At 36.3% G+C, this 22,717-nt stretch overlaps 1 protein-coding gene across 5 annotated transcripts in view; it reads right to left on the minus strand.

Moving 5' to 3' along the window:
* The window catches only part of Hs3st5 (heparan sulfate-glucosamine 3-sulfotransferase 5), a 272,161-nt gene that overhangs the window by 231,461 nt on the left and 17,983 nt on the right, over window positions 1-22,717 (minus strand). Inside the window, exon 2 of one of the 5 annotated variants that reach the window (XM_076916478.1) lies at window positions 4,425-4,511. The exons of the other annotated variants lie outside the window; for them this stretch is intronic. The gene's annotated coding sequence lies outside the window, so the exon portion shown is untranslated. The remainder of the gene's footprint in view (window positions 1-4,424; window positions 4,512-22,717) is intronic. 5 annotated transcript variants of the gene reach the window in all.

Raw genomic sequence — 22,717 nt, forward strand, 5'->3', positions numbered from 1 at the left:
TCAAGGACTTAGAAGGATCTTTTTAAAGGAAAAAGCAGTCTCATGGATAATTAAACACCATTCCCAATGTTAAAATGTCACTGTGTATTCATTAGACCTGTGTAGGCATTCCATACCATCAGTGACTCATCAAGTTTGCCATCCAAGCTGCAAACTATCTGTTGCTGCTCTTCTCTCCAACATTAGCCAGTGTTTGACTTAGCAGAATGAGGTTGAGTTATTCCTGCCAAAGTGTCATTCTGAAGGCTATACTTTAGAAGTGTGCATTCATCTAATGGGAGATAAGTCTGGATATATATATATATATATATATATATATATATTGAAGGAGGTCATAAGAAAGAAAGATCACGATCACTCATTTTAGTGAACATAATCTTTAAAATGTCGTCTCAAGGTAAGAGTAACCTAGGCCTGCTGGGAGCCACAGAAAACAATTATTAAGTGATCAATGGACTATGGCAGCATGTGAGAAATACTAAGGGAAGGTCATGCTTAAGTTTATAAATGATAGAATTTACCTGGCTTTATTTCTTCACTGTGGCTATAAGCAAAATTAAACCATCGATCATCTTCCTACTTACGTAAAACCTAGGACAATAATTCAGATACATAGATGCCAGGCTAAAATATATGAGACCATCTGAAAAGCAATGAGAAATAATGAATATTCTGTACAAAAACCAGGGAGCAGATATTTGGGGTATAATATGTGTTGGGAAACAAAAATTTGTCTTTTTTTTTTTTGCGGAGGGTGGGGGAGGTAAGATTTAGCTCAGTGATTTAGTGAGCAAAAGCTTCTTTCCAGTCTCCTTCTCATGTTCTTCATTGCCATGAGAGCATTGGGCTGTATTCTCAGCCTCAATCCTTCCCTGCATGCCCAAATCACACTGTCTTCATTGTTCATATGAAGACTATGTCACACTGTCTCAACCAAGAATAAAAAGATCACATAGGGAACCTATCATTAGATAAACAACATTGACACTACTCTTACTGAATTAGGTTTGAACGTATTTAAAACATAACTAGTTAGGAAGAGGACTAAGAGAGAAGGGAAGACAAGAGTGTAGACAGAGTGCAATGATACTTACATATGGCAATGCAGAAAAATAAAATGAAAGAAAGAATTAAAAATGGAAGGAAGAAAGGGAGGAAAAAAGGAAGGAAAAAAGAAAGGAAAAATGAAGGAAGAAAGGAAGAAAGGGAAGGAAGAGAGGAAAAAAGTGATTTAAGGGTTTTTTGGGTTTTTTTTTTTGGGGGGGGGGAAATTTAAAAACCCACTGGAATGATCGGTTTCAGTAGACACGTGAGTCTCTGTTGACTTCAGAAAAGCCAAAGTAACTTATTGAATGACAATTCTTTCCATAAGCTTAGCCATTTCAGTGTAATAAATATAAAATTCCATGGGCAAAACACAAGATGTAAGAAGTGTTTCTGACTGATAACCATCCAACCAACAGTTAAACACAAGTCAGTAACAAGGAAGAAACATCATTTTGATATGGTATGGGTAAGGATGCCATGAGAGGAATACATAATGCGTTCTTTCCATATGGCATCATATGTTAAGAACTTGTGCTGTTTTGTTCAGTGTCTTCTTTAGTGAATGAATTCTTTGGCACAGTATTGGCCTACTAACGAAATGCAGCATCCTCACAGGTCAATTTTATTGCCCGTCCACTATGCATTTATATAAAATGGAAGCGCCCTCTAGTGGCTAGTGAAGATTTATTTTAGATTTGAGTCCCGCCCTCCATAGCTAACACTTAATGGTTTGTAATCACTAATTCTCAAGGGGAATAGATGGGGACATCCTCTTGGAGACTGGGGAGAAAGAATGGGATGAGGAACTGTCAGAGGGCAGGCTGGATAATGACTGAACTGAAAAAAAGATTAAACATAATTTAAAAAATGTTTTTGATTGTATAGATATTATCCATCACTGCTATGATGATAGACATTTAAACCTATATAACTTACATTTTTAAAAAAGTAATAATAAACCTGTTTATTATATATTATCGTCATCAATAATATTGCAAAAAAAATAATTACGTGTTCAAAACAAAAAAGTATAGGAGGTTAAGAAGCTATCCACTATTTTATACACTTACAGACCTATTTAACACATATATGGCTCATTTGAAGTCTGTCATGAATACGTCAGTAGTCAGTCTGTTATAACATGCCACTTGTGTTGGTAGAGAAATAAAAAAATAGACCTCACACGATTCTGCAGGTAGAAAAGGAAAGAGTGATTTAATACCTTTCATGTAATTTTGAGCATCAGTCTTTCCTACTACAGTAAAAGTTGACAAGCAATAGTGTCTTAGAGTGTTGTTGTAATGTGGAATCTGAAACTATATCAATCAACTCCAGCATATTAAAATATATCAACCTATTTTTCACATTGAACGAATGGGTTTTTAGCAAGCACACATTATAAAGTAATACATTGGACTCTTACAAAGTACTGGTGTCGTTTCTGAGGAGTTTGTAACCGTTGACACATTTCTTTATTCAAAATTCACATTCATTAATATTACTAATTACCTCATCAGAAAGTCTGTCACACCAAGGTTGGCATAAACGTAGATTTTTCTAGTAATTTTTCTTGAAATCTGGAATGCTGTCTTTATAAACAAGTATTATCCACTTTGATCATTTCTTGGCAAAAGATCCGTAAAATATCTAAGTATGAATAACGCTACATTGCTAATCTTTTATGGCGAAATAACTAGTGCAATGAAGATATGGCTAGTTCAGCTAGCAACTCAAAAAAATCTACCTGAGCCTTTCTCTCAAGAAAATATTTGTACTGGTTTATGCAGAGCAAAGTTTTATATATATATATATATATATATATATATATATATATATACATATACATATACATATATATATACACATATACATATACATATATATACACATATACATATACATATACATATATATATACACATATACATATATATACACATATACATATACATATATATATACACATATACATATACATATATATATATACACATATACATATATATATCTTTATTTTTTACATATACTTTATTTTAGTACATAGCCTATTAATAAAAGCACACTTGGGGGCTCATAATATAGTAAGTAATTTGTACTGTTTCATTATATTTCTAAGTAAAGTTGTTTCTTCTTATGCTCCTCTCAGTATGGATGCACGACAATCAGTTTGGAGAAACTCATCACTGAGTTTTGTGCCAATCATGCAAATACCAAGGTAATGAAAAGAACAAAATTACCTCGGTCTTTTTAGAATCCCTGGACAGTGACTAGAAGAAATCAGGAGTCTATGAGCCATACTTTGAAGGGTTTTCACCTATATGTTCACTATTAATTGTTAACCATCAAAATGATTATAGACTAAAATAGTCTCATTTGACCCTAGAAGAGAAAGAGATAACTATGCTAAAAATGTGCCAAGTTTTATTCAGATACCCAGTGTAAATAAAAATGTAACAAATGATTTATAACATGGGAATCCAGTAGAAAAAAAAAAAGAATCAGAGACCTGATAATCCTTATCTGTTTCTGAGTTTGCTAGAAGTCATCATTACCAACAGAAGTCCTGTATTTTCAATACCCACTCCCTGCCTGAGAAACATAGCATAAGATTGCTTCTTTGCTTAATTTCAAAATCTCTTCATCCCTCCTGAAACCCAGTTCTAACTACCAGAGAACAGGTAGCAGCAGTAACTGATGGAGACTGGGGGTGGGGTGGTGGGAAACTATATACAATTAGCAAGAGCAAAATAAAGATATTCCATACTTGTCAAGTGAGGGATATTACCAGGAAATGCCAATTGGATTTCCATACTTGTTGATATAGGAATTTGATAGTAGTAAGGCTGTGGGTTTCGAGAGAAAATTCTATACTTTGATCCCTAAGTCCACACATTCTATTGTACCCATATTTTTGTCTATGTCTAAGTTTGCTAGGACATCTTTCTGCTTGTTATATGATGCCTGTGGCTACATATTATGGTCAGTGCTTAAATCATATCAAAACTATCGTTCTCTCTTTTATGTGAACAGGACAGAGTGTAACATTTGAAGAATGTGTATCACAACTGGCCTCACTATTTTTCCTCACATAATAGTCTATTGAGTATTACACTCAGATTTTTAAAAACTACAATAAAACCCCTACTGCTGTTTGATAGAACCAACAGATGTCTAAGGATTTAATTGCTATATTAAAACTTAATGTAGAAACTAGGATAAAAATTGGATGTATTGATGGTGGTCTAAAATAAGAACTCAGAGGACATTCATACAATAATTTTGATATCAAAGCCCATGTAAAATAGAACATATCATATATTAATGCTACTTTAATTTATCTCCCCGTAAAGGTAAAGTGTGAAAAATTTTGCACTTACATGTAAGAAGCAGATGAATGGGCATTTACTAGTGAGATGAGATTGGCTTTCTTTTAATGAACAGCCTGATATTGATAGAAACACAGCCTAGAAAACATGAACATATCATTTTAATTAACAGGAATGTGAGGTGAGGTCGCATTTATCCTCAACAATATACATGCTCATCGGCTTTGTGTTGTGTGACTTCTGAGTGAGTTATGAGTTTTGACCATTTTGATACATACAATATTCAGATTTTAAGGTAATTACTTGATTTGCTGTATTACCACTGATGCAGTAAAAAGACTTACTGAGTTGATTCACAGTGAATGCTTAGAAGTTGTATGAGAGAAGCGGATTAATTGGGACAACATATACCCTGCCACCGATCATGGGGAGGAAATAAGCAAATAACAGAGTAGTTTTTATTTCATGAAGTAAAACTAAATAAACATGTAATCAAAATGTTGAGTTGAATTTTATCCACTAATAAGTACCTAATATATCAGGAATAAACTGAAAATTTACAAGCTCTTTTTCGATCCTAAGTCTATTGATAACTTTCTTATCCTTGTTTGACTGGTTTGCATAGTGTGAAATAGTCTTGCTTTATACCTACTCTATGGTTCACTGACCACTTCATTATCAATACAAGAAGGAAATGGCTCTTTCAAAATATTTTGACTTGGCCACTGAAATGCCTACGCTTTGTTTCAGAAGCAGGAAAAGCCCAAGTAAAAAGACAAGCCCTAGACATGGCAGTGAAGTGGTTCTCCTAGTGTTTCCCCCATGCCAGGAAAACCCTGATAGGTGCTTGGAGACATCGTCATCCCCCTGGTAGCTGAGGCCCACTTGTCATAGAGGACCTAGGATTCTCAGTCAAGAAGAAATAAACCAAGAGGGTAGCAGTCTGCAGAACACGTTTGCATAAACTGGCAAAGTAGGAAGCAAGGTTGAGACCTGATTCCACAAAGCACTTTTCCTGGAGAGAACATTGAATTCCTTTGCCATGTGGCTAATGGTACCAACGGAGCCTCTCCTTTCACGTTAATAAAGCAGACTTAGAGGACGTGAGGCCAAGGAGGCTGACTTTTCACAAGAAGTCTCCCGAAGGCTGAAAAGAGAGTCTGTTTGGTCATGGTCTAAGAAATCTTTTTTCATTATCCACATATGCAGCAGAGGAAATTAATTCTCTACAAGGTATTTTCTTCAAAATAACTGAAGCTTGTAAGATACAGTACAAAGAGAATTGCCCAGGGCATGGACTTAAGTCGTTAATAGGTGAAACTTCTTCCTATAGAACTGACTTGTCAATCAGAAACATATATGTATATATAAAGTATAATCTAGTGTAATGAATTAAATAGTAACCTTAAGTTGAAAATGTCATAAATCCTTTTATATTAAGCATCATCATTTTTATTTTATTTATTATTATTTATTTATTTATACTTCAGATTTTATTCCCCTCCCAGCCCCTTACACTCTATGACTGTTCCACATCCCATACCTCCTCCCCACCCCCCTGTCTCCACAAGGATGTCCCCACCACTCATCCCCTACCCAACCAGGCCTCTAAGTTCCCTGGGGCCTCCAGTCTCCTGAGGGTTAGGTGCTCTCTGATTGAAAATTTTAATATGAGGCACAAAAGACTGGAAAAATATAGCACTACATTTGTCTTTGCACCAGAATTGAACATTTTAAGCAGAAAATTAAGTTTACATTAAATATTGCCTGCCAGGGCATTCTTCCAATATTTATTTCATAACTATAAAAGGCAATCTAAAGAAAAGAGTTTCTAGATTTATTTATAGTTTTCAACAAGCTTTTCACCAAGGTCTGAAGGGTAATGTGTAGAGAATCAAACCTCTGAGCTGATGAAAGCCCTGTGTGTAAACTTATTCTTTCCATCCCACAGGAGCAAGGAAATAGCACTTCACCATGGAATGGTTGGAAGAAAAAAATAATTCCGTAGTTTCTACAGAAGACAAATCTAACTGCAGACTTAAATTCTTATAGCTAACAAAACCTTTACAAGTTTTCAAGGCCCTAGTAGGTGGCTTCTTGAGGATACTCAATACATTTATTACATAATACCACTCAATGCATTATTTACGTAACAGGACCCTGAGGATGCTCAGTGCATTCATTCCATGAAACACCGGATGCACAAACACTCTGCATGTACCAGGTACCAATCAGTGACTGGGGAGAAGTGGTTCCATAAGAAAATGTTTGGAATTCTAGTTACTTTTCAACAAAGAAAGAAATAACATATTTAGGCTTATCATGTAGTATGTAAAGGCTCTGAGAAAAGAATGTTTACAGCAGTGCCAATCCAAGTTTTTAGACTCATAAGTACTGTAAAGAGTAAATATGCCCAAAGTATTAAAAATGCTTTTGGTAGTAGAAGAGGCAACTGTTTTTTACTAACCAATAGCTTTTTTTCTCCTCTTTGACACTCAGAAAAATCTATTGTTTTTCAAGTAATTTGTATTGTAGATAAAGCCTTGGAGATGATCAATATGTGTTAGATGTATGTTTAATGATAAAATTATATTCTCTCATAATTTCCAGTGATAAGTGCATATATCAGTACTCTTAGCATATTTCAACTTATATAAACTCATTTAAGCAATCAAATGTCCTCTGAAAAATAGAGTTTGGCAACTCCATAGTTTAAACTTGCAGACTATAAATATCCTCTGAGGTTGAGTAATGCTGATACAGGCAAAGGCACCAAAATTAGATGTTCAGGCAGAACAATAAATTATATAAATGAAGAAATGGAGAAACTCCCATTTTTTATTCATTGAGACAAATATTTCGATTTAAAAGACTCAAACATGAATGCAAAAATTATACATAGGAGGATGCCATACTAACTCTACAATGTCTCGAGGGAAACATTACAAGGTGGGTCATGCTTTCATTTTGGCATTTTGATTTCATTTTTGGAAGTACATTATGAGGGCTTACTTCTGAGCAGAGGGATTATGGTTAAATTAAATCATTCTCTGCTTATATCATAATTTAAAAATAGAGCTATTTGAAATATTACTACCAGTTAAAAGATATCCACGTGTAAAGCACTTTATATAGTCCTTACTAAATCATTGCATGTTTTCATAATTCTTTCATTATTAACTCATTTTATTTAAAGTTTAACATCCCTCTTTGAAAATCAGTAACATGAACATTTTCTTCTTTCCATTCTAGGAAAAACTGGAGCAAGCTAGTGCTTATATTTAGGCAAATACTAAATTCTTCAAGAATAGTTGACTCTCTTGTTAAAGCTTTAAAACTAACATCAAGTCAAACATCTGTTCAAAAATCTAAGAATGATGAAAAATGTTTTAAAATTTAAAAAGAAATATAAAATATTTTTGAAAGATAAAGAACAAATAAACAAACAAAAACGAACCAACCAAACAACAACAACAATTTAAAAAAAAAAACACATGCTTTTCTGAAGTTTTACACATGTGCTGGATTTAGATACCTAAATGGAGACAGAGAACAAACAAAAAACACTGGTCTTGATATCTACATTCTTCATAAAATATGATTAGTCCTAAATACAATGCAAGCTATATCCATTAATATACCAGTTAAATATGTGTCTTATCCAATATACATCACAGAAGATTATGAAACAGATAAAGATTTCTAAACTAAATGCAAAAATTAAACACACACCAAAAATCCCAGCAGATATGACAGTCTGCACCTACGGAGGCTAAGGATAGGTTATTGTTAATTTTAAGTCTCACTTGAGTGAGACCCTATTTGAAAGTAGAATGTGAAAGAAGTTTGGGGTGTTGCACAAGGGTAGAATATTTGCCTTGGAAACCCTAGATCCAATTATTAGTGCCATAAAGGAAAAAAAAAAGAGCTTATATATTGATTTCATTAGAATTATAATTGTTTATTTCAAGACATAGTTATGAAGAAAATGAAAAAGACAAGTTACAGACTAGGAGAAAATATTTATGATGCATATAATGCTAAAAACATGAATCCAGAAACAAAAAATATAATTAAAAATATGATTGAATAATAAGAAAATCATCTGTGCTGGCTTGTTTTATGTCAACTTGACACAAGCTAAAGTCATCTGAGAGAACAGAACTTCAATTAGGTAAATGCCTCTATAAATTCTGGCTGTAGGCAAGCCTGTATGGCATTTTTTAAATTAGTGATTGATGAGGTGATGGTATTGTGAGTGGTGCTATCCCTGGGCTGGTGATCTAGGAATCTATAAGAAAGCAAGCTGAGTAAAGTGTCTAAATATAAAATTAACTCAAACTCAGTAGCCTTTCTTTAAACAATTAATAAACAGGCTGAGAAAGAAAATAAGGAAACAACACCCTTCACAATAGTCACAAATAATATAAAAATATCTTGAGATAACTCTAACCAAACAAGTAAAAGATCTCTATAACAAGAACTTCAAGTCTTTCAAGAAAAAAATCAAAGAAGACTTTAGAAAATGGAGAGATCTCCCATGATCATGGATTGGTAGGATTAACATAGTAAAAATGGCCATCCTACCAAAAGCAATCTACAGATTCAATGCAATCCCCATCAAAATTCTAGCTCAATTTTTCAAAGACACAGAATGAGTAATTCTCAATTACATATGGAAAAACAAAAAACCCAAAATAGCAAAAATTATTCTTAACAATAAAAGAACTGCTGCGGGGGGGTGGGGGAGACTCACCATCCCTGATCTCAAGCTATACTACAGAGAAATAATCATAAAAACAACATGGTATTAGAGCAGAGACAGACAGGTTGTTCAACTGAATAGAATTAAAGACCCAGAAATAGAACCACACACTTATGGAGACCTGATCTTTGACAAAGAAGCCAAAAATATACAATGGAAAAAAGAAAGCATTTTCAATAAATGATGTTAGTCTAACTGGCAGTCGGTATGTAGAAAAAATGAAATAAAGATCCATATTTGTTACCTTTCACAAAGCTCAAGTTCAAGTGGATCAAGGACCTCAGTGTGAAACCAGATACACTCAATTTAGTAGCGGAGAAAGTGGGAAAGAACTTGGAATTCATGAGCTTGGGGGCAAATTTCATAAACAGAACTACAATGGCTCAGGCACTAAGATCAAGAATTAATCAATGTGACTTTACGAAACTGAAAAGCTTTTCTTAGGCAAAGGACATAGTAAATAGAACAAATTGGCAACCTACAGATTGAGAAAAATCTTCAGTAACCCACATCTGATAGAGGGCTAATATCCAAAATATATGAAGAACTCAAGGAGATAATCTCCAAAAACACCAAACAACCCAATCAAAAAATAGGGTATAGAACTAAACAGATATTTCACAACAGAGGAATCTGGAGTGGCCAAGAAGCACATAAATAAATGTTCAAAGTCCTTAGTGATCAGGGAAATGTAAATCAAAACTCCCCTGAGATTTCACCTTACACCAATCAGAATGGCTAAGATCAAAAACATAAGTAGCAGCACATGTTGGCAAGGATGTGGAGAAAGAGGAATACTCCTTCATTGCTGATGGGATTGCAAACTGGTACAACCACTCTGGAAATCAATCTGAAGGTTTCTCAGAAAATTGGAAAGAGATTTACCTGAAAACCCAGCTATTCTACCCCTGACTATATACCCAAAAGGTACCCCACCATGACACAAGGGCACATGTTTCACTATATTTATAGCGGCCTTATTTTTGATAGCCAGAAGCTGGAAACAACCCAAATGTTCTACAATGAAAGAATGGATACAGAAAATGTGGTTCATTTGCACAATAGAATACTATTCAGCTATTAAGATCAAGGATTTCATGAGTTTAGCAGGCAAATGGATGGAACTAGAAAATATTATCTTGAGTGAAGTATCTCAGACCCCAAAAGACATGCATGGCATGTACTCACTAATAAGTGGCTATTAGCCAAAAAGTACAGAATACTCAGGATACAATACTCAAAAGCCACATAACTCAAGAAGGTGAAAGAGCAAAAGGACCCAAATGAGGATGCTTCAGTCCCAATTAGGAGGGAGAAGAAATCAGAGGGCAGAGGGAGGGATGTAACTGGGTGGGAGAGGGGAGGAGTAAGATCAGGGGAAAAGGGAAACATGATCAGAAGTATTTGGGGAAGACAGGAGTGAAGCCCATGGGCCAGCAGAAAGAATGGAAACAGGCAACCAGGATCCCTTCACAGCCTCTGCATCTTTTCTGCCTCCAAGTTCCTGCCCTGTTTGAGCTCCTATCCTGACTTTCTTGAATGATGATGCTTTATGGTGTGCAAATGAAAGTCAAATTGACCCTGTCCTTTCCAAAGTGTTTGGTTGTGGTGTTTATCACAGCAATGCAATCCCTAACCAAGTTTTCATCCCAATGAAAAATGGCCAGAAGAAGTGATCAGAGACATTATAAAGGATAAACTTATGGCCAACAAAAACATGAAAGAAAAATTAAAAATCTAAAACCATATTCAACAGCAAGGAAAATATCAGTTTCAATAACAAAACACTTAAGATATCCAATCTGGGTGGCAATGTGGATGAACATGAGATTCTTATGCTCCTATTGAAATAAAGTCACTGTAGCGTACGCCCTGAAACAGCGTTCAGTAGCTCTAGCTTTATCTCTAGACAAATAGAAACATACCTACCAGGCTTACAGAAGAATGGTATACAGAAGAATGCTTTATTCACAAGAATCCAAAACTGTAATCAATGCAAGTGTCTAATGACAGGTGAAAAGATGAAGGCAGTGGCGTATTCATTCAGTGCATCATGACTAAGATTAATGCATTTTTAAATTAATAATGAAATTGAATGAGTCAATTTCAAAACAAATTATCTTAAGGAAATAAAGACTGATTTCATTTGTATGAAGTTCCAAAATAAACAACAGTAATCAATGGTGGTAAGAGTGAGATCACTTGCTGGGAGCAGATGGGGTTTCTGACAATAAAAAAAAATAAGGGGCATGTAAAAACATTCAACATCTTGACTTTAAGAGTCATTAAAAGGGATAGGTTAATTTTCCAAAACTGACCAAGGTGCATGCTTGATGTGTTTCCTTTATTATGTAAATTAGATATTTTGAAATGACTGAAATAGATTCCTCAATATGAATTAGATGGAAGAAATTCTCACATCACTCAGTGGGAGGGCTACTTACTGAAGACTGACAGACAGACTTTCTAATTCAGCAGGTGCAGCTCTGTAGTTCTCAAGACTGTTGCTGTTGCTGCTGCCCAAACACCGCAGTTGAGAACATCAGCTTTATAATACACAGGGAAGTTTTAGAAGAAACTACAGAAGGAGAACCTAGGAGCAGATGGGTAACAGCGATCATTAAAGCTAAAATGTCTCTAGATTTAGTGGAATAAAATCTAGGATTTTGAGTTATTTCTGGGCAGGAAAGTGAGGTTTTCATTAGCTTTCATGGGGTCAAGAATGCCTTAGAAGCTCATGTGACTACCTGGCAGATGTTTGTGCTCTGCCTCTGGAAGTAAGTCAGAGCTTTCAACAAATTCACAAGTGAATGTGACCAGAAAAAATTTAATCCAAAGAACTGAAGTGACTCCTGACCAAATCTCTTTTGTTTTAAATTTTCACTTATACACATTTTCTTCATCCGTGAGCAGTAGGCACACATAGATGCTCACAACTCCATTAGTTATTCATGCCTAGCACTCAGAAGTTTCAGACATAAAGACTTGGCACAGATATTATGTAGGTCAGTAACTGCAAAGAAGATTGATAGGCACACACCATCTAAGGAGTATTGCAAAGGACCGTCTGGGGCTGCACACTCCCCAGTAAGGACAAATATTTTTCCAAACAAGTTTGACATGAAGATATTCTCAGTTTTCCATTTTTTCCCCACGTCTATCCTTCACTGTTCCCAGTTTCAATGTAAGTATACATTCGTGTAAAGTGAATAATTTTAGCTTGAATAACATATGAACAATACAATGTTTATGGATGTATGATCATTTTTATTTGTGAAAATAAAATTTCATGTGGAGGCTATGTAAGCAGTAAACAATGGCCAGAATTATTTATCAGCCTTTTGGCAAAATTTCCCCATCTGTACTAGGAAATGGCACATCATGAACTCATTGTCTTCTACAAGCCTTATTCCTTACAGAAATGCAAGATGTGTGTTTTTAGTTTTCGGCTTCATTTGATCTCTATCCTAAGGACATATTCAGGGGTCATTTTAGCTTTCCAACAAATTACTAGATACCTCACCATATTCAATTATCATCCCCTAAATCGAAAATGGTGAATACTCTCACAGATCTATTATTAGTGGACTCGGTACACACATTTCACAATAAACATAGGGCAAGTCTTCACATGCGTGGTCCACTGTGCACCGTGAGTTCAAGGATGGAAAGAAAACAATATGAGTGTGAGAAGTCATGAACACCATTCTTTCCTCCCTGCACTGTTTTATACAAACAATCTGGTTTTTTTTTTTTATTGATTTATGTTTTTCAACAGGTTTTCCAACAATCTGTGCTTTAGATACCATATGCACATTACACTATGATAAAGGTGTTTCTTTTATCTGAATTTTGTTTTTTCTCCACTTGTTAATGTTTGCATAAAATCACCTTGCAGAGTGATGCTCTTTTTCTCTCTGCTCTTGTCTGGGCGGTTGCTGGCGGCTTTTAATTTGGGAAGTCTTACCGCGCCTCACTGGTTTCAGCTCAATTGTTCCTCTAGCCAGCAGAGCCTTTCATCCCGACTGAAGGTCACTGCGGGCTGCCACAGCTTTGAAAACATACCATCTTTTCATTCATGCTGCAGCCTACCCCTGCAGGGTCATTAAGAGAAATGGAAGCAGGCATGCGACTTTTTCTATTAACCATTATTGAGTTTATTGTAATATAAAGTGAATTGGGCCATCAGTGAGACAGGATCCTCCATAGGAGTTATTTTTGTATTTAAGCAGTTTGCCTGTGTACTGATAATTATTTGTGTAAATTATACCATGTCATCTGCTTTTGGATCCTACTCTTCCAACCATATCACTACCAGTTGCAATAAACCAGTGATGCAGGAAGCAGCCTGGTCTAAGGACACCCATAAAGCAAATACCACATTGGCCATCTGTTGGAGGAGGGATGGCACTAAACGTAATGTGGACCTGGAACATACCCAGTATTGTTTATTCTGTCACATATCAAATGAGCACTGAAATTAAATTGATGATTTTTTTTTTCTATTCCGAGGGGACAAGAAATGGAAAACAGAAATGGAGCTGAGTCTAGCTAGATCTACTAAAGTGTTTAACAACTTGATGCAAAAGGTAGGAAAAATACAGAAGGGATGATAGGACAGGCAGATTGCCCACATTTTACAGGACAACATTTAATCAGTGGATAACAGGTAGACTGAAATATTATTTAAATACTCTGATATTAATATTACTATAAAATCAAACTCTCCCATTTAAGTAAGTTATATAAAACGTCAGGACAATTTATTTCTAAAACTTTCAAAGCAATTTTTAAAATTTACATTTTTTTTTGTTATGAAACCTGTTTTCAGATCATTTTGTAAGTTAGTGTTTTAGGTTAGCTTATATAAAAGTAACAAGCTATGGATCAGGAAGATGTGTTCATGTTTTGTTGCCATTTTTAAGTTTTAAGCCAATAAAACTGTTGCATAGAAGTTACACAGTCAGATTGAGAAATGAGACTTTTCTTCTAAAAACAAGTTGTGTGTTTAAAAGAGAGAATCACTGAAAGTTGATAGAGACATCTGATTTAAGATCTTAGAAATGTCTATAAACGGTACAGTGACTGTGTAAGTAATTAAATTTCTAATTCTCAGTCTTTAAAATGTGAAAATGCCAAGCTGCAGATAGATGTCTGACATGTTCAGAAGGCTAAAGCTTCTTTTGAAGTTAAATCTTCTTATTTTCATTTTTATAACGCACATGAGTCAATGTTAGAAGAGACTTCCCGATGACAGCATGTTGTCAGGTAAAGGTGGTATTGTCAGGTACCAGTGGTGTTCTCTTCCCTAAGTAATGCACTTTGCACTATGGCACTGAATAAAGCTGCTGGTGACGTGGTTGGAGTCCAGCTGCAGGTCTTCCTTAGAATGAGGGCTCTTATGCCTCCTCCTTGAGGACTAGCTTTCTTGGTATTAGAAAGTGCCATCCAAAAGAGGGAAGGCCACCAAAAGACCTACTCACTTATAATATCTATGAATTACAACAATGACCAGTGTGGCATGGTAACCGTAAGGGTGCAGAAGTAGCATGAATACCTTGGCAATAACCAAAAGCTCTCTAATTGGGCTTATCAACCACTTAACAAGAGAGAAGTCATGTTTGGTATTGGAAACACAGCCAGCTACTCAGTACTTGTTGACTTCATGATTATTGGAGAAGAACCTACAGTCACAACTTTACTAAATCAGCATACTGCTTAACAACAATCTAAACATTTGTTCTTAGACCCAGAAATAAATGTGGTCCTCACCTCTCATCAAGGAAACTTCTCTTTGAAGCAGACAGAGATGTTACTGAAAAACATAACCATCAAAATGCAGAGTTGTAGATCCCATTAGCAACTGACAATCTACAACACAACCCCTGCCCCTAAGAGTCAGGGAATATTTTGGAAAATGAAGCAGAAATATTATAAGAGCTAGAGGACCAGGAGTTTTCTTCCTGATCTCTTAATTACTAGGATACACCTAGTAATGTCAGAAGCTACATACATAAAGTCCCACCAACATGGCTGTTCAAAGATGAGCTGAACAAAGAGGCTGCCAATAAACACGCTGATGTGAATGGAGGAGGAGGGAGCCCACAATGCTTCATCCCTACACAAAGAACTACAGGCAACTAAAAAAAAAAAAAAAAATGGAGAAATAGTCTACCCCAGAAAAGAGTACGCTAAGAGTTATTCAGTACCAAATGGTCAGTCCTGAAAACAAGCATACAAGTAATACTATATAGACTAAGCAGGTTTTATTTATGAAAACAGAATAATAATTAGTGGAAAATGGTTATGAATTTGAGCGAGCACGGATGATATGTGGGAGACTTTGGAAGGACGAATGTAATTATATTATAATCTTAAAAAACAAACAAAAAATAAAGGTTATTGTTGCAAACATGAAGATATTTCTCAGCAGTTTTCAAATGCTATAAGAAAAACATTCTTTAGCATGGTGAGTTGTCTATAGATATGATACTTTAGTAGAACGCTGTAAGTTTTATTATTCAAGGCTTAAAAGAAAACATTTTATTCATTGATCTGTTATTTAACAGATACTCCAGAATACTCAGAGCAGTAGCCTTGGAGCCAAGTTAGGAGCAAGATGTGACGTGGTGCCTTACTTAATAGAGCTGATGTATTTTAATTGGGAAGTGACACTAACAGTAGGCACACGGAAATAATCATAAATGATCTTACGGACTACTGATGGTACCAGTGGGTGGGCTGGATAAAAAGGAAGGATTGGAGAAGTTTATTTTAGAAGGTACGGCTAGTGATGGGCTTCCAGATCATCTAAACATCAAAACTTACCAAGAAGGAGGCAAGATGTCCTTGCTAACATCACTGTTAATTCAATTTGAAACTTAGAATACTTTATTAGATGAAGTGAGGTTCTCTTCCTTTGAAAGTTCATAAAACTGGCGAGAGTTGAGCTCACTGCAGTGTGAGCAGATGCCACCTCAGATCCCATACCATGACCTGCCAAGGCTCATTAATCTCTACCATTTAATGCCTCGATATTTGTGGCTTGCCATTCTTGGATATGCACTATATCCTGCCCTCATCATATACGTTCCATAGCATAAGGTGATTAGAAAAATCTTTAATGTCTATACTAACAGAAAGCATAGCAAATATTTTTATAATGTTAGCAATGCTTCAACTGGATTTAAGTCTTCAAAATTTCAAATTCCAGTTGGATTACTTTTACAAATGATCTACCTAGTCATTACTGGTCTGCCCAACTTACTGTTTTTCCTTCTTATTAACTATGTCTGAGATTAGATTTCTGAGACAGTTTAGGTGGCTTTGCAGTTTTTTACATACATTTATTTAGTGTATACAGACATGCCTTAGCATATCATGGCATGTGCATGGAGGCTGGAGGGCAACTTACATGAGTCAGTTCTCTCCATTTATGTGGGTTCCAAGGGATTGAATTCAAGTCATTTGAGTAGAAAGTGATTTTACCATGATAAGATGAGCCATTTTTATCCCAAAGCAGATTCTTTCTTAAAAATAACTGTCCCATAATAAAGACTTTGCTGGGTGAATTTATGTCAATCAAATAGAGATCATTGATACTGCACATCAAAACCTTGCACAAAACCATCTTCTGTTCCTACACATGACTTGACCCTTTTGAGTCACTGTTCTTCTGACTTTGAATAACTTTTCTATTACCATTTCCCTCCTTCAGTTTACACTGAAGCTTAGAGCAGTCAGCATCTTGGTCACCAATACTCTGGGATCAGTGTACCTAACCTCAAATGTCTGCTTGGTTTCTTGGATCCTGTGGAAGCATTGAGCAATAAGGAGACTTCGTGGCTGCCATGGGAGCATGGGGCAAGAAAGAGACATTACAGAGCAAGAGCAGCTCTTGCTTCATAAAGTCATTATGAGAATTAACTGAAAAGAAACCCATCAAGCACCACGCTGTGACCTAGGACATTTTATTAGCTACTACGACCACCAAATGACTATTTTATCAGCTCCTATTAGACCTCAGAGAAATATTACACACATTGTCTAATGAACTTGGTGACTTCTTTTGCTTTGTTATATTTATTGCAAAAACAAAAACAAAAACAAAAACAAAGAAAAGCAGAAACAAATGAAAAACCCAAAATAGTGACCATGAAGAGATGCATGATGTAAGTATTTATTGATGAATAGACTGTATAGAAGGTGATAACAACTTACTGATACCTTTGAAGTTCATCCATTTTAACATTAGAGAAGGTAAGAATTGAAAGTGTTTGCAAAGCAGACTCATTCATACCAGAGCCCCATATACAGTTACTAGCCTTTACTGATAATTTCCATAATATCGGGTGTAACCATGCGAAAGCAGTGTAAAGCTTACTTTAGAAATATTAGCTGTAAGTGTGGCAAAGATGATTCAGTCATCTTAAGATTCCGAGTGCAGGTCTCTAGAACCTACATACAAAGCCATGCCATCCATGATGTCACATGCATGCCTGCGATCTCAGCAATGAAGAGACAGGCTCAGGAGGATACCTGTGGTTTGCTGGCCAGCCAGTCTACTCGAAATGGTGTCCCCCAGGTTCAGTGAGAGACTGTTTTATAAATAAAGTAGAGGGACTGAGGAAGGTATCTGACATCAACCTCTGGCCTCCACATGCACTTGTACACACACATATACACACAAAAAAATACTAATTGTATTTGTGTGAACATTTGTTTTCTCTGTGGGATACCTTCATGATATTTTTCTGGAGAGTGCACATATTGATTTTGTGCATTACAAGTCATTTCATATTTTAAAGCTTTATATTTTAGTATGCTTTAATAAAATTTGACTGTATGGAAAATACTCAATTTGTTCAGCTATATGGATAGACACTGAGGGCTTTTTATCAGTATTTATTTCCAATAATCCACATCACATTAACACAGCTCCTTTGCACACATGCTGTCAGTAGGTTTCTAAAAGCCTGTTTTATCATTGTTATTGTTGTTTTAAAATTTCTTTATTAGAAACTCCACCATTTTCCAGATAGTTTAGAGTCTCATCATGTTTCTTATCCCTTATAATAAAAGATGGTACATCAAGTCCAGCCATTCTCCATTTGCATTCAACCATTTACTGGATAAAAAAATAGCAATTCTATTATTGTTGATGATGATGAAACTGACAGAACTCTTTACAGAGCATATGTAAAACATTCCTTAGAATATATATTTAGGAATTCATGGTGGGAAAGGTATTTTGTAAGAGACTACACTATTCATGGGACATTATGCACATTTATTTAATTCTTTGCAGGTTTTTATATGCTAGAGAGGAGACTGAGACTCTGGTGAAACTAAGAATTTGACTAAAGTCATAAACAACTAAGGCCAGGCCAGGCCAGACTAGATCCTTAGGCTCTCTATTTTCCAAACACTTCAATGTCTGATAGACAATGCCTATGTTTTTCTTTCTTTTATTTTTTTCTTCAAGAAATATAGCTTCTTTATGTTTTCCATGGTGATTCTAATTCTGGACATACTTGATCCTCCTGCCTTAGCTTCCTGAATAGTTTGAGATCATGTGTGTCACATGTCTCTCTAGATGTGATATTTAATGGTTTCATGTTTTCTCATGACGTCTTCTGAGCTTTTTTGATCTTTTTTTAGTGTGCACTGGATCATGGATGTTCATCTAATAAACTTTAGTGGGGGCTTCCGACTTCTACTTTAACATCAATATAGTCGTATCATCGTGTGGCTCCTTCAGCCCAGTACTCCTGCTCCACCATCTGTACCTTCTTCCTTTGTTTCTAGCAGATACTGACACAATTTGCAAGTGATCTCAGCATACATGTGACATGAAGAATGGGGAGGTTGATATCTGTAACGTCAGCTGCAACTACACAGACTTCCTTTATCTGATTTGCATAGAAGAGAGCAGGATGCATACTGTACGAGTTAAAACCCCCAAACCCAAACTATGTATTCTTTAGAAATACTAAGTACATAAGGATGAACAGGTTTAGTTTTCCTTTGGTTCGCTGAAGTGTCCTCAGCACCTAGAACAGTGCCTAGGCAAGAAACAATAAACACTGTGTTGAACTATTAGTTGAATTAATTAGGGATGTGTTTCTGTACTGACCAAAACATTGAGCAACTGACTCAACTGCTGTGAGTCTCTCTCTCAGTCTCAGCTTCATCCAATAGCGTGGAGTGAGTAAGACTCAAGTATCAGGTACAGTGTGTGAAACATTCCGGACCTTGGGGTGGGGGAGAGGGCAGGGTGTCACTGCCTTCACTATATCTGAAGCTGCTCGTTATTTCTTAAGTCTACCTGACTACAGATTGTTTTCTTTCTCTGCTAGGTCCCTCCTTGCTGATGACATCAGGTACTTGCTTCTAAGTCCTCCTCAGTTACCCTTATCAGCTCCTCCTCTCGTCTACTGTTGTTCTTTGCATCTGGGCTCAACATAATCCAGCCTGAGCGTCTGCTCTTAGGCTCACATGTCCTAGTAGATCACCAGAAGATGGGCCTGGGGACTTCTTTCTGGTTCTTGGTGCCATTCCATTGAGTGTTTGCTATTTGTTACATAGTGTAAGTCAACTGGCTATAAAGATCTTTACAGACACACGTGGCAAAGTATCAATATGATATTGACACAATATAATATGAACTCTATTCAGCAATCTTAGCTTTGACACAGTGTAAAGTGTTCTGAAGAAATTACACACATGTATAATTTGTTTGGCAGTTGGCTATTTATCTGATTGTAGCTTCTGCCTGTATTTTGCTAATGGGAGGCAAAAAAAAAAAAAAAAAAAAAAAAAAAACAGGCAGTCTGCTACATTCTGGCCACTTAGTAGCCCAATGATAAGATAGAACGCTCTCTCAGATTAATTATTAAAATCATACTTAGGGGAAAGCCACTTTTAATATGATCACTGTCCGATTTGCCCCTTTTATGAGGTTTAGATTAACATAATACACAGTATATTTTCATGCATGCAGTCCTGAGAGCATAAAGGTCTTTGCTGACAGAATGCTCACTCGTATTTGTAGCATTAACACAAGTAATGCAACTGTTCACCCTTTTGGAAGTTCTATCACCAAAACCAGACAAGAAAATTTCTCTGTGCTATAAATGTACTTCCTACGCAACTGAAAAAATAAATGCATTTTTAAAGTAGCTACATATGTGTCTTTGGAAAGTGTATATAGTTTCAATTTGTTTCACACTAGCCCTCAAAATAAATAAACCTACCATAGCTGACTGGCTTTAAAGCAACTTAACCTTAATTTGAAAGACCATACTAAAAATATTGTCGGCATAGCCTTCCCTAATCAAGTCTGAAGGAGACAGACTGGCCCACCTTTTCCTTGAGCTGTGTTTATAGTTACAATCTACATTTGCTCACATAACACATTAAAAAAAAAAAGTCAGCTGCAGAACTGGCATCACAGAAAGTGATTCCAGATTCTAAATATAGATTATGAATTCAAAATGACAGTAGGGCAGGCTGTGAGTTCTCTGTTGACAATGACCCATCTCCATTTAAAGCAAAGCAGTAACTGTGACAGGACCTGAATCCTGCAGACCCCTGCTTTGGAGACCAAGAAAGGGGCATTTGAAAGAATTCTCTGCAGCATGTCTCCCTTCTTGTTGTCATCTAGTATGCCTTGTATTTCTTAAGGTTCCCTTGACTTACCTAATAAAGTGACCATGTATGCTGCTGAGATTCAAGTAAGCATTTGTTTAGTGGTACAGACATGATGGAAGTCCCCAAATACTATGTTTCTCTGAATGCCTTGTCCATCAGTGTCAGACCTGGACCTAGAAAGGGATTTGGTTACTACAGACCGAATGTGATTTGTGTAGCTTCCAGGGGAATCTGATAGAGACAGGCATCTTTATCTTTGCTCTCCTGGGATGGGCAATGTTTCTCCTAAATGTTGTACCAACCACTGGCCTCAGAATGTAGACAATTTGAAGAACAGCCTTCCAGTTGTAATGTTCACAGCCAGCCAGAGGGTGAATTTTTTTTTTTTTTTTTTTTTTTTTTGGAGAGGTCAGAGAGCATTGAGACTGATCTTTTGCCAGGATGTAATTTAGCATGCTCTCTTCCAGGACCCAGAGTAAAGAACAATATAGCACAATGAGGGAGCCGCCATCCTCCTCCTCCACCTCCTCCTCCTCCTCCTCCTCCTCCTCCTCCTCCTCCTCCTCCTCCTCCTCTTCCTCCTCCTCATTATATCTAGAGTGACAAGGGAAAATTGTAAACTAATTTGTTTGGGGGACTGGGAAAGGAGTATAGGTAAGTTTGCCTGAAACATGGTTAATGACAAGTTAAGTGATTAAGGATTCTTTGTTTAGATGATCATCAAGAATGTGGGGATGGGGTAATAGAGGTGAGGTCTTAGACCTGCATGTTTGCACCATGTGTAGGAATATCTACATTCTTCTCCAGAATCCAAAGCACTTATAAGTATGGGCAACAGCAGATCAGGTGACTGGAAACAGGGGCTATATATTTATGGAACATGAAAGATAGGTATTCAATTCTCAGCTGTCCACCTTTGAATTATTTAGTTACGCTGGGACTTCTTTATGTGTAAAAGTAGGATACAGAACTCCCTCCACAGGATTCTGGTGAGGATAACAGTCAATCCATGCCAGGGATCCATATGCTATATGTCTTTTTCAGTGGTTTCTCAGTATACCATGGTTCCATCTCACTAAACAAAAACTAAAGAATGTAAATTTATCAAAAGTTCTGGGTTTATTTTTGTTGTCGCTTATACAGGCTTTTACTATGTAGACCAAGCTGGCTATGTGTCCATTTCAAAGATTCACCTTCAGAGTTGAAGAGAACTGGATAATCTGGAGAGAAACTGAGCCAGGGTCAGCTATAGTTATGCTCCAATCTGTCAGCAGAGACAACACAGGAAGGATGATTCCAGCAGCACTGGACAAGGCACCAACTGTTTCCTGTTCCTTCCTAGCCCCCAAGATTGCAAGACTCAAAGGAAAAAGGAGTGAAGAGATTAATGTGAAACAAATAGAACCAGAGAAAAGAGTTGCTATGGACACCTATGGTCATCATTGCATATAAAATAACTGCATGGAAATGCTTATCCACTCTGGTTCCTCTTTAGATTACAGGCTGCCAGGTCTCATTGGCATCCAATTTAATGCCTGAGTGAGAAAACTAGGAAGCCACTATGCTATACTCTGTGAGAAAGTCATACCTGTGTCTCCTTTAATATCTTTTCTGAAAACTCTCATCTCTAACCTGGCCCTCGAGGAGTAAGGAGTTTATAATGTGGACAGGCTTCTGGATTCAACTAGTCACTTTTATTCATCATTTATAAGTGACTTTTAACATTTTATCACAGTACAGAGCAACAGAATACTTGGACCTTTCAAAAATGTGTTATGATGTAACATTAGTGTAATAGTTCTGACTCATTTTTAAAATATGTAAACGCCCTTCTCCACAAATTATTTCATTAACAATGAGCTAGGGTTTACTTGCTACAATCCTGTATAGGTACTCTTCCATTGAAATAAATTCCTCTGTGCACGTG

The sequence above is a fragment of the Arvicanthis niloticus genome, chromosome 20 (genome assembly GCF_011762505.2).
Source record: "Arvicanthis niloticus isolate mArvNil1 chromosome 20, mArvNil1.pat.X, whole genome shotgun sequence".
NCBI lineage: Eukaryota > Metazoa > Chordata > Mammalia > Rodentia > Muridae > Arvicanthis > Arvicanthis niloticus.